The 14,075-nt window shown below is 33.7% G+C and overlaps 1 long non-coding RNA gene across 1 annotated transcript in view; it reads right to left on the bottom strand.

Annotated features, from left to right (window-relative positions):
* Positions 1-3,202: 3,202 nt before the first annotated feature.
* Positions 3,203-14,075, bottom strand: part of LOC132717051 (uncharacterized) — a 27,494-nt gene continuing 16,621 nt past the window's right edge. The window contains exon 3 of the long non-coding RNA XR_009623901.1: positions 3,203-3,855. This is a non-coding gene — a long non-coding RNA (uncharacterized LOC132717051). The remainder of the gene's footprint in view (positions 3,856-14,075) is intronic.

Here is a 14,075-nt window from a genome sequence, read left to right as displayed (position 1 = left end):
CTACAGAATAAAGTTTAGAGAGATAAAATAGGTCTAACTTAGTCAAAGAAATAAATATTATATTTTGAGCGGCCTAAATATTTTGTTTATGGGTTTGGAACACTGTGGCTTATTGTTTACATTCTAAAACATCTCATCTAACGACTTTGTTTGTTTAATCAACAAAAGGAGATCTTTTGTAGTGTCAATTAACTAATTGTTATTTTTTTTGTCTTGTATATTGAAAAAGAACACAACACATTGTTAAAAGGAGGAAAATAATTAACAGATTTAAAAGGGAGATATAGTGGCAAATTGCAAAGTCATTGTCACCTTCTTTAAACTTTTTCGGATATACATAACATGACTTGTGAAATATCCACAGGACTGTTTTAGTCGGAAGACAATTTGCTTACAAGTAACTTCAGTTGATACATGATATTACATTTTGTACAGTTCAAGATGTTTTACTGGGGGACACTTGTCTTATTTGGATGTTTAATTCATGTTTCTTCACTTGAAGAACCAATTCACAGTAGATGTGGTGAAGATTACACCATCTTGAAAAAGTTGGTCGAACTTGAGGAAGAAGTTAAAAACCTTAAGACTAACCTAAGGGTAAGTTTTTTATCGTTGCAAAAAATAACATTATACTTTGTTTGAAAACGTAGGAAAATTATTAAAAATCATCATTTAAATAATCTAAACGATGCAAGTAACAAAGGTTTTAAAATCAATTAAATCATCAATTATCGTATTCAGTTACTATTCAAAGAAAACTGCACAATTATAAGAGACGTTAATTTAAACGGCTTTATTTTTTGATTAATCTAACTCTTAACTCTTCACAAAGTAAATGATTAAACCTGTTATTTTTATACAGAATATAGCAGCGCGGATGAAAAATCAAGAAAGTTTTGAGCTCAAAGGTAGGTCTGTTCCCCTTTTTACAAAAGTTGTTTTTTGAAAAGGTAAATGAACATGGCAAAAGGGTTCCCTCCATTCCCTGGGTGTTTGCTCCCTGTGTGGGTATACTTTTTCAATCAAAGTCGGGGGAAAGTGGTAAACGGGGTGATTCTCTGAAGAAAAAGGCGACTATCGGGGAGCATGGGTGGTTAAAAAGGTTGGAAAGGGGGGTGTTACAACTGTGGCTAAAAATTTAATGGTGATGAGTTTTTGGGGAAAGGAAAGGAATTTTGGGGGGAAAAAGCTCCCATGGGGTTTTTGGTTTTTAAAAACCTGGTTTGCGGGCGTTTAAATGCACTTAATTTGCCCTTTTTTTAGAAAGCTTTAAAATGGCTGTAACGCAAAAATTGGGGAAAAAAAATATTTTATTTTTGGGAACAAAGAGATAAAAAAAAATAGCAGTTGAAATTTTTGGCCTTTATTTCTTTGGTATGTTTTTATAAGGTCGATGTTATTTCCCCCATTAACCTTTTAATTTCAAATTGGAAATTTAAAGGTTTTCTGGGGTAAAAATGCAAAAGCATTAAAATACTGCATTATTCTTTAAAAGGGATTTTAAAAACGTGTAAAATTTTAAGTTAAAAATGTTGAAAAAAATTGAATTTTTTAAAAAATTAAATATATTTAAATTAATTAATAAAAAAATTTTTTGAAAAGGTTTTTTATAATCATAAAGATAATAGTTACAAAAAAACAAGGGGTTTGAAATAAAAATTTTACTGTAAAAAAATTTTGTGAAAAATAAAGAGGCACTGATCAAAATTTTGTTAAACATCAACTTTTTATTATTAAGCATTTCTAACTAGTTTTCTCTATATATATATTCAAACTCATCTTTTTAAATTATTTCTACATTAGAATTTTATATGGCACCTAGTACAATTGCGCAGTAATATAACCGAGAAAGACAGGTTATATACATATTAAATTCCCCCTTTGTAAACAACATGCGCTGTGACGATGCACCTACGGTTTGATGACATCAAACATTGCGCAGTGTAAATTCCGAGATATAAGCAAATTTTAATTGTCAAATAAAGAATATTTACCAAAAAACATTAATGACAAATATTCTCATTAGTATTTAAAACAAATATGACTTCACCACAAAGCTTGAAGTTAATTATAAAAAGTGTCTTCAACAGTGTACTCCTTTTCTCTTGTTTATATTCGTTAGGTACGAAAGCAAATACTTCATGTAAATTGGATTTAACTCAAGGGGGCAGGGGACATATTCGAATGATGGCCCCGGTCAAATTTTTTAATAACTCAGACATGGTGTTTTGAAGGTACTGATAACTTCTGATATTTCTCTGTCATTGTAATTCTTTCTTGTTTGTGTGTAGGAAATGAGAAGTATTTTTGGGTTTTTACCCGAAACTAAGCATTTTGGTAGCTTTGTATGTATTTCTGACTCTCGAATGGAGGTGAAAAAGTTAAAAAATCAAGCTTTGACAGTTGGCGCCAAACGAGTAAGAAATTTCAGATAAATTTTGTGAAAAATCTAAACGTATGACAGACACTTTATTGGTCATTTCTGAAAATGCCATAGCTTGCACTGCGTGTAACTGATATTTTTAAAGGAATCGGGCGGATTCTGGAGTATGCTGCACCTTCATGAAGATTGCCCATATTGGTATATTTTAGGTGTGATTTTGGCTGGGTGGGGGTAAAAATAAATTGCTGTCAGTCATTTTTTGAAGGAGCAATGCATGCAAACTATTATTTTCTTCAATGTATGTCATATATCATTGAATAATGCTGTGCAACTGGTTATCTGCCTGTGAAACAGATTTTGAAATATTTGGAATTGTGTTTTAGGTCACACTGAAATACAAAATTGTTCATTTTTAGGTCCCCTGCCCCCTCAATACAGGATTGGAGCAGTACCTCTGGACGCTTGCAGAAATCATGATAATAAAATAGACAAATAGAGGATCTATGATCGTTTTTTTCGCCAATTTTTACATTTTTCATTCATTATCTTACATAAATCGATGTGACAAGATTAATTAGATCTGTTAAAGTTCATTCCGTTGGGTTTAAAGGCAGGATTTTAGCATTCAAACGCCTTGTCCGGTTTATACCGGAATACGCTATTTAGTGTGGTGCTCCAATCCTCCAATCTCCTACGCAGTGATCTCCCCTTATCAGTACAGATATCTGCCAAACATTGAAATATCAATATTTTGATATTTATTTTTTTAGCTTTCTAATTTATTTTTCATTATTTTGTATATTTTTGGTAATGGTTTGACGTAGGTGCAAAAAGTTAAAAATAAAACAGAAGGAGAAAAATGACGTTAGATTTTCTATGTAACGGTCGATATTTACATTTGAATTTCGACGTTACGTCATGTGACTTTCATCATTATGTGACGTCTGTGAGGGCATCAAACTCCTCACACTGATTACCTCCCTTGGCAGAATTGTAATCACTGCCTTCACAGACGTCACATGATGATGGAAGTCACATATTTGAAGAGAGTTATTTAATTTACCGGTCTAAAGAGCCATTATTTGATACCGACACTGTGCTTTTTTCATATAAAAGATAGAATGAAAACAGAATTGTCCAATCTATATCATTTGTCACTTTATGAATATTTGTAACAATAGGAAGACAACTAAAACATGTTTAACATTAGTGAAAGTTATCACGAGTTTTTATTTGGGAGCTTTGCGTTGACTTTCACCTTTGATTTCACTTCCACAAAGATTAGTCTGAATCGCTTAGTCAAACCTGAATGTATATTCGTTATAGGTATGTCAGATTGTGCGAAAATGTGATTGTGTAAAGGTCATTCATACATTAGTCATAAAGGGACAATGCGCAGCTTTCAAGGCTTCTCGGCAAACATCTGACTGCGTCACAATGAAAACCTAACACACAAGTCTGTAATCACACACCTGAAATAAATGCATTTCATAATTAACATATACATATCTATCTCACAGAAAACAATTAAAATACATGTCCACATACTAGATTTCTGGCACATAGCCTTGTGTTTTTCATTGTTTTGTCACTAAAATTAATGGAGAAAAAATAGCAAATTACACCTATTTGAAAACTATGAAAAATATATCAACACCAAAAGATAAAATCACAAGCTTCATTGTTTCTTCTTTACTAAACAATGTACAATCTGAAAATAAAATTCAAACGAGGAGGCACAGCTGTCCTTTTTTCACGATTTTAAGTCTTCTGCATACCCTTTAAATTGAAGAGCTGATTTCTGAGCTAGCTAGCTCTGTGGATCATCCAGGTACTCCCTCAAATAATATGGGTCAAACACCACTAAAATCAATTTTACTTAATAACTGAAATACAATACTAGCCACTGAAACTTGAAATAAAGTACCTTTAAATATTAAGAAGCTTATATATCCACTTTAATTTCAAAATTGTCTCTTATTTGTATATTTGACCCTGGCCAATTCGAAACTAAACGACCGAAACTGGACTGTGTACTGCCTCCTTAGTATGGCGATTTGGTGATTTTTTTAACACATAGGTACCCTCAAGGCACAACATATGCTTTTATTTGCGTTAATCGTTAGGTATATATGTAATATTTCTTACTTTTATGTAAATATTACATACTTTACGATTAAGGCAAATAAAAGCATATGTCGTGCCTTGAAGGTACCTATGTGTTAAAAAATCACCAAATCGCCATACTAAGGAGGCAGTACACACAAAAACTAGTGGTATGAAGTCATTTAAATAGTTGAGAACAATACTGATTCTATTGGACTCGTACACGGATGCGCTTCATGAAATGAAGGTACAAATGATCGAGTACTCGTCCAATATACATTGTAATCCGATATTGTACTGAATAATGTATAACACCCCCATAGTTTATTCCATTCTGAATTATGAACTTATATCAATCAAAACTCACATTTTTCATTTCATGTACAGTAAGATATCTGAATATTAAGGAAGTAATGATAATATAAAAACAGCAAAAAATACACTGTTATTTGAATTAAAAACTTACATGTGTATTCTTACTATAAACAATGCAATATTTCCCAATTACATTCGCGAGCTACCGTGATCCGTTAGTAAAAAGTAAACCTGGAACACAAAAACACGAAAATACGAGAGCGAAAACGCGAAAGTATGAGGACGAAAACCCCAAAGTACGAAGATGAAAACAAAACGGAAGTTTTCGTCCTCGAATTTTTGTGTTTTCACGTTCGAGGTTTACTTTTTTATAGGCGATGGCCCTAATGGAACAGCATATATACACGGCGCCTTAAGAGTTATTATTTCCCGCGTATGTATTGCCGCAATTTATAACAAGAAAAACGTTGATGCAAAGCATCAAAGGCGACGCCAAAAAAAATTGATCAAGTTTTGCACCTAAATACTTAACAAAAGATGTGTACTTTACAGCAGTACCATTACATGTGACCTGGAGGCTAGGCCCAGATTAAGTTGAAACTTAAACCAAAAGGAATAGACCCTGTCTTGTCAAGATGCAAAGACAATTTTTAGTCAATTAACAAATCACTAATAAGACTCATGCTATAAGAGAGAATTTCTTCAGATTTATTTTACCAGATGCAAGGATACCTGAGTCATCAGCATATAATTAAAGCTTATTTCTTAGGGTCATTGGTATAATTATATTAGACATGAAAGAGGACCTAAAATGAATCTTAGGGGAACACCATAGGTACTCGGAGCAGTAGTAGAATGAGCACCAGCCACATCCACCAGCTGCTGTCAATCAGAAATAAGACTTGAACAATGTAAGAATGCCATTATCTATGGCAGAAGAACTTCTTCATGTGCAGTATAGTGTGATCAACTGTATCAAATGCCTTTTGTAGATCTAAAAGTATCATGCATACAATACTGCCTTTGTCCATTTCAACTTTAATACAATCTGTTAAATGAATCAAACATGTGCCAGTTGAAAAACCACTTCGAAACCCTGACAGAAACTGCTTGACCATGACTTGAACCCATGACTGTCAGACGATCAACTGAGCAGTTCTAAACCACAACATATTTCCCCACTATATTGATTTGTGTCCTTGAATTTCTGATGTTTACAGAGCATAGTGAATTAAACTCAGGGTTATATGCAGTCACAGGGTGAGAAAAACTTTCCGCTTGACCTGAACTCGAATCTGTGACCCAAAGAATAATGTACCGCGGCTGTAGCGATTGAGCTGTCTGGTTGCTTTCACATTTTCTCCCGTACAGATACTTTAAGATGTTTTTATTAACAGGTATATTAATTCTTAATTAAACAAATAAGAAAAAAACTTACATACTCATAGTCTTAATCAAAATAACAATTTATATATTTGTATTACTATAAAAGGGTTAATACATTTATTGGTTGTGCCATTATTTATAACAGGTCAATTTGAAAGTGAACATCTGTACTAATAAATGTACAATATCTTATTTTTTGTACAGATAAAAATTAACCCTTTTTCTTTGATAAGAATTTTTTGGGAGGCTGATTTGTATTTTGCATCTGGGGCACCAGGCGAAAACATGAAAATACAACAAACGAACCACTTTTTGGTAGTTTTTCATCTGGCGCCCAGTTACTTTTTGTACTTTGTCGGTTTTCATGTGGCACAAATCACCCATTATAAAATTTAGTGCACAAATTTATTTAAGTGCAAGTAACAATCTACTCTATGAAAAGTCTGTAGTTGGGTTGACTCTGGAGACCTGGAGGTTGAGACCGGTGTCCCTCCATTACAAATTGACAAGACAGAAGCTGTCCTTTTCAAACTAAGCACATGTTAGAAAAAATAGAATAAGAATTCAGAAAATGATGTTTTGAGACTTTATAAATTATATTGCTTGATCCAAGTCTTCTCTGAAAGGACAGTACTGACCTACTAGCACAGAGAGTGTGGAATAAATATCTATATTGCCATGCAACTGTCCGATAGAATTGCACCAATGGACCCTGCCATCACTAGTAATGGACACTAATTTAACCTCAATTCTGGATAGGTCATTGTGTAACCTGCCAAATTTCACAAGTTCAGAATATAAACCACAGCATCTAGACTAAGATGCCTTTAACTATATTATAGATATTATTATTTGCCAGCTAACACTGGGTATAAACCTTTAACCTACATGTATTATCATTTATAACTTTAAATGAAAGTCCTCCATCACTTTCAAAATAATGTCATGATAACTGTAACTCTTTAAATACAGAAATATTATAAGTCTCATCATATCCATATACTAAGATATAAATGTATGCACATAACATTAACAATTCCCAGTTTCTATTGAATAAAAATGAAATCCTAACATTTACATTGACATTTGTACTAATGGATGGAATTCAAAATCAAGTAGAAAGAAAACTTTAATGTATAAACTCTATTAAAGATACTATTAGCCAGCGAACACTGGGTATAAATACCTATAACCTGTAGACCAATCAATACCTGTATTATCATTTTATATAAATTTAAATGCAAGTCTCATCCATTATAACTGTAAGTCTTTAAATACAGAAATATTTTAAGTCACATTATATTCATATACTAAGATATACATATATGCACAGAACATTAATAATTCCCAGTTTCCATTAAAAATAAATATAACATCCTACTAGCATTGGTACTTGGATGTAATTCATAATCTTGTAGAAAGAAAACTTTAATGTATAGTATAAAAGTAAAAAAAAAAACTCAAATAGTCTATATACAATATAATAAAGATTGAGTTGTGTGAGTGTCTAAACATTAAATGCATATCTCTTACAGTAACAAATAAGTACTGTTCCATTAGTCTTTACTATATAACTAACTGCATATACATTGTTTATCAAGTGTTTAAAATTGATAACATCAGGATGTTATCCTTTCTCTGTTTCAATATATGGACATGAGCACCTATATGCATAGCTTTAATTTTGTTCTAACTTTCATTTTTACCAAAGGTTATCTTATTAACAATTTATATATAAACACATAGAAAATAATAATTAGTTTCATAGTGATTAGAATATTCCTGTAGCAGAATACCTGTAGGTATGTACTAACTGAACAAACTAGAAAAATCCAGTCTAAGGTATATAAAGCCAGTAAAAAAGATCTATCAATATTTCACTCCTCAGGACCTTTATTCCTTTTGATGACCTTACAACTGGTAAATTTTATACAACAAAAATAGTAAATTATACCCAAGATAGACAGAAAAGAACAAATAATTTAGTAAACATGAGTAGCTTAGCCTTAAAATAGAGAAAACCTGAAACCCAAAAAGAACACCCTAAACAGCAAAATTATGAAATGTTGCAGGTCAGTTTTATTAAGCCATGCAAATTCATGGTAAAGTATTCATAAAAAGTTAGATGGCCATGTGACAGCAGTAATTGCAAAAAATCGGATAGCTTTCAACATCCGGATACTGGTACACTTTGTAAAAACAATCATTCTGTGCAATAGATAAACCGACGGTCTAGTGCTATAAGGGCGTAAATGCATTTTTGCAAGTTTCGGGAAATTGAAAAAAACTGTCTGCAGACTTTGATACTTTTTCAATCATGGTAAAATTTGGGACACACATAGAACAACTAATGTCGACTTATTCAAAATAACCCATCACCTTAATAAAATTCACAAAATCCGTTTTATGTCCTTTTAATATTTACATTTTTGTGCATCGGTCAATAATTCTAAAAAGACGTAACTAGCAGTTTCGCTCTTTTAAATTGTTACTCGGACTTAGCTAAATAGGGCGTAACTACCATATATGCCCGTTTAGATTTTAGTGTATTCATTAATTATCAATACAATTATTCAAGTGTTTGTATCTATAACAATAATGAATTGCAATATGTAACCGTTTTTAAACTATCTTTAGTCTTTAAAACCTATGACATTGTATGTAAAGGTTACATGACAGATAAATAAAACACTACTTGATGTTTGTGTCGCCTCTACGGAGTAGTGGCGACATATAGGGATCACTTCTCCGTCGTCTGTCTGTCCGTCTGTCTGTCTGTCGTCTGTGTGTCTGTCCGCACTCACAGGACAGTTATTATGTGGCTAGAGGGACAATAGGTAACTGTTCTTTCTCTTTGATGTCATTCATTCCGTAATGCTTTTATGTGGCTATTTTCTTTTGTGTGGCTAAAAAGAACAATAGAGAGAACAATAGAGTAGCCACATAATTACTGTCCTGTGAGAACGTCCGTCTGTCCGTCCGTCACAAAACTTGTCCGGACTACTCCTCATAAACTACGGGTGCAATTTCATCCAAACTTTACAGGATGATCAGTACCAAGTCTAGTTGTGCATATTTTCAGCATTTTCCGGTTCAATGATTTTTGTCAGAATTATGACCCTTTAATAATTTTTATTTTTAAAGTTTGTCCGGACTACTTCTCTTATACCACTAATGCAATTTCAATGAAACTTTACAGGATTGATCTGTAGCTCTAATTCTTTCGCATATTGCACGGGTTTTCCGGTTGAATGATTTTTGGCCGAGTTATGGCCCTTTGATAAATAGGTGGGTTTTTTCTGTGTTTTGACAGATACACAAAAAGTTGTCCGGACTACTCCTCATAAACTACTGGTGCAATTTCATCCAAACTTTACAGGAATGATCAGTACTAAGTCTAGTTGTGCATATTGTCAGCATTTTCTGGTTCAATGATTTTTGTCAGAGTTATGGCCCTTTACTAATTTTTATTTTTAAAGTTTGTCCGGACTACTTCTCTTATACCACTAATGCAATTTCAATGAAACTTTACAGGATTGATCTGTAGCTCAAGTCCTTGCGCATATTGCACGGGTTTTTTGGTGGAATGATTTTTGGCCGAGTTATGGCCCTTTGATAAAAAGGTGTTTTTTTCTGTGTGTTGCCAGATACACAAAAGCTTGTCCGGACTACTCCTCATAAAGTACTGGTGCAATTTAATCCAAACTTTACAGGAATGATCAGTACCAAGTCTAGTTGTGCACTGTTCGTCTGTCTGTCCGTCTGTCACAAAACGTGTCCCAACATAAAATTGGCCATCATGAGGCGACACATGTGATTACTAATCGCCCTTGTTAATGTTACATAATTATATGACTTAGAATAGTCACTGTGTTTCATTAAATTGACCTCGAGCTGCTTATTATATATAGGTACAACACATTGATTCTTTCCTAGAATTAATTTAAATGACTGATACATTCTCTGTGTGGAAAACCCACAAAGTAATGCTACATATCAACTATCTTAGCTCTGAGTATTGTGTCGTAGTTTCCTGTGGCCCATTGAAACTATTTATGTAAAAGGTCGTACTTCAAGTTGGATTAAGATCCTACTTATGATTAAAGAAGAGATAATTCTAAAGAACTTGTGTTAACGACAGACGACAGATATATTCCTATCACAGACAAATGCACTAAAAGGTCAAGCACGGAATATTATAACCGCTTAATGTACAATGATGCACATACCACAGCTAATACAAAACATAAAGGCAACTTTGTTACAAATTTTAACAGTTTAGTTTATACACATTTATTTTAGTTCGGTTGTGTTGGAAGTTGTAAGCCTATTTAAACACATTCGAATTTGCTCCCATGGAAACAATACCTTGGCCCTAACGGGGTTTGAACCGTTTGGTTCTAGTTACAGTTGCCTGATTGAAGGATTGAAGCAAGTTGAAAATATTTTTGAAAACTAAAACATATATTTTCAGACAAAATACACAAAATAAATCTTTTTTTTTCTATATTGAGGCATGAATAAATGATCATATATAAGATACACATGAAATATAATCATCGAATCATGTATATCATGTATACATATTGTACTCAGGAATTTGAATTACTTTAATAAAAACTGCCAAATACAAGCTTAAAAGCACTTGAAACTTTGAAAGAATACACTTTTTATACTACTAACAGATTCAAATTCAAATTGTATTGTAATTAACAATCAACTTAAGATCAACGACAGTATGACTAGGCAATGTCAACTGTATTTAACATTTAAGTGTCTGAACTCTATGTTACAATACCATTGTCTATTCCAGTCACACAGTGTTGTCCAATAGCCCAATGTACATGTATGGGAAGTAGGCAGTAGCAGTAGCAGCAGTAGGAAACGTGAAGTTAGCAGTAGCAGTAGCACAGCAGTAGCAGTAGCAAAATTATAAAACGTGAAGTTGGCAGTAGCAGTAGCTCAGCAGTAGCAGTAGCAAAATTATAAACGTGAAGTTGGCAGTAGCAGTAGCTCAGCAGTAGCAGTAGCAAATTTATAAAACGTGAAGTTGGCAGTAGCAGTAGGACAGCAGTAGCAGTAGCAAAATTATAAAACGTGAAATTGGCAGTAGCAGTAGGACAGCAGTAGCAGTAGCAAAATTATAAAACGTGAAGTTGGCAGTAGCAGTAGCTCAGCAGTAGCAGTAGCAAAATTATAAAACGTGAAGTTGGCAGTAGCAGTAGCTCAGCAGTAGCAGTAGCAAATTTATAAAACGTGAAGTTGGCAGTAGCAGTAGCTCAGCAGTAGCAGTAGCAAAATTATAAAACGTGAAATTGGCAGTAGCAGTAGGACAGCAGTAGCAGTAGCAAAATTATAAAACGTGAAATTGGCAGTAGCAGTAGCTCAGCAGTAGCAGTAGCAAAAGCATTATAAAACGTGAAATTGGCAGTAGCAGTAGGACAGCAGTAGCAGTAGCAAAATTATAAAACGTGAAATTGGCAGTAGCAGTAGCTCAGCAGTAGCAGTAGCAAAATTATAAAACGTGAAATTGGCAGTAGCAGTAGTTCAGCAGTAGCAGTAGCAAAATTATAAAACGTGAAATTGGCAGTAGCAGTAGCTCAGCAGTAGCAGTAGCAAAATTATAAAACGTGAAGTTGGCAGTAGCAGTAGCTCAGCAGTAGCAGTAGCGCAGCAGTAGCAGTAGGACAGCAGTAGCAGTATCAAAATTATAAAATGTAAAATTGACAGTAGCAGTAGCTCAGCAGTAGCAGTAGCAAATTTATAAAACGTGAAATTGGCAGTAGCAGTAGCTCAGCAGTAGCAGTAGCAAAATTATAAATCGTGACGTTGGCAGACGCAGTAGATCAGCAGTAGAAGTAGCAAAATTATAAAAAACGTGAAATTGGCAGTAGGAGTGGCTCAGCAGTAGCAAATTCATAAAACGTGAAGTTGGCAGTAGCAATAGCTCAGTTTAGCTCAGCAGTAGCAATAGCAAAATTATAAAACGTGAAATTGGCAGTAGCAGTAGCTCAGCAGTAGCAGTAGCAAATTTATAAAACGTGAAATTGGCAGTAGCAGTAGGACAGCAGTAGCAGTAGCAAAATTATAAAACGTGAAATTGGCAGTAGCAGTAGCTCAGCAGTAGCAGTAGCAAAAATTATAAAACGTGAAATTGGCAGTAGCAGTAGTCAGCAGTAGCAGATAGCAAAATTATAAAACGTGAAATTGGCAGTAGCAGTAGCTCAGCAGTAGCAGTAGCAAAATTATAAAACGTGAAATTGGCAGTAGCAGTAGCAGCAGTAGCAGTAGCAAAATTATAAAACGTGAAGTTGGCAGTAGCAGTAGCTCAGCAGTAGCAGTAGCAAAATTATAAAACGTGAAGTTGGCAGTAGCAGTAGCTCAGCAGTAGCAGTAGCAAATTTATAAAACGTGAAGTTGGCAGTAGCAGTAGCTCAGCAGTAGCAGTAGCAAAATTATAAAACGTGAAGTTGGCAGTAGCAGTAGCTCAGCAGTAGCAGTAGCAAATTTATAAAACGTGAAGTTGGCAGTAGCAGTAGCTCAGCAGTAGCAGTAGCAAAATTATAAAACGAGCATTGAGCATTGATATAAATAATACATTTTCAACAATTCATGTATTACAACTTCCACAATATGACTATTTTCAGCGTTAATTTTTAGTTAATACAATTTTTTTTTTTGTTATTCAACATCAATTGGTAAAAAATAACACTATTAACTGGGTTGAGTAAAGCAGTCAATCTAAAGTATGGGGACATGTTACAGAAAGAAGGAAGACAATGTTATATATATTGTTTTATCATATATGTAATTGTATTTTAGAGAAATTTTAAATTTACAACCGAAGATCGGTTGCCTTCGTAATGCCTGCCGAACACTTCTGAATACTCCAGGTAATCGATTTCATGACCGAACATAACATAATTTATCAATAAATGATTTATATATGATGTACGTCTTTTTTCAAATTTACAAACTGGACAATATTTCTTTTTTTTTTATTAAACGAGCAAACTTTAACTTTCAAAATGGACATAGGTGCGTAATTCGACATATAATTTTCGACATTTTCACTTTTCATAATATTTTCTGTAGTTGGTAGTATTAATCGGGTTTCATTTTTTCCCAGCAAATCAGAAAGTACTGACCTTTGGTTAATGCACATGCAAACGAAACATGATGAAAATTAATTTCTTCTGAAAAAAAAACCAATTTTATGTTGATTTTTTTAACTGATTCGAAGACATGTGTCAAGATATCAGATGTGGTGTATTTCCAAATAACTGGTTTCTTACATTAGAGTAGATTGAATAGGACGGAGCTATGAAAAATGATACTCTGATGCTAAGATATTAATTATATCACTTAGGAATCGGCGTTGATAAGCAAGACATACAAAATACAGCGTTTTGCTTACTGTCTATTGCTTGCTGTGCATATTTTAAAGCAATAATATCAAAACATTCCGAATATTGTGATAACGTTACAACAAACAGTGTACTGTCTACTGCCTATTACTAACTATTTTCTTCTTGTTTCAAAATAAAAAATCTATTGCAATCACATTGGTTAAAGAACTATATATACAGTTGCCGAAATAGTTTGTGTTTTCTGTATTTACTCATAGATAGCAGTCACATATAAGGCACGCATCAATAAATTTTTCTTGTTTATTACGTGCGCACACGATAGCTTTCCCTTACGTGGCCACGCGATACTATTCCGTGCACACGCGGATAGGTATTCCGCATTTTGACCCTGACCGGGATCCTCGCATGAATAGTTCGACCAATCGCAACTACTCGGCCCTTTCCGCCAGTCTTCGGATAAGGACCTCGAACACAATAGTATGAATACACAGAACGGATGCGGTATTTCGGTCCAA

Source organism: Ruditapes philippinarum, unplaced genomic scaffold (assembly GCF_026571515.1).
Source record: "Ruditapes philippinarum isolate M1 unplaced genomic scaffold, ASM2657151v2 ctg121_1_1_1_1, whole genome shotgun sequence".
In the NCBI taxonomy this organism is placed as follows: Eukaryota; Metazoa; Mollusca; class Bivalvia; order Venerida; family Veneridae; genus Ruditapes; species Ruditapes philippinarum.
This window is presented reverse-complemented; position numbering and strand designations above follow the sequence as displayed.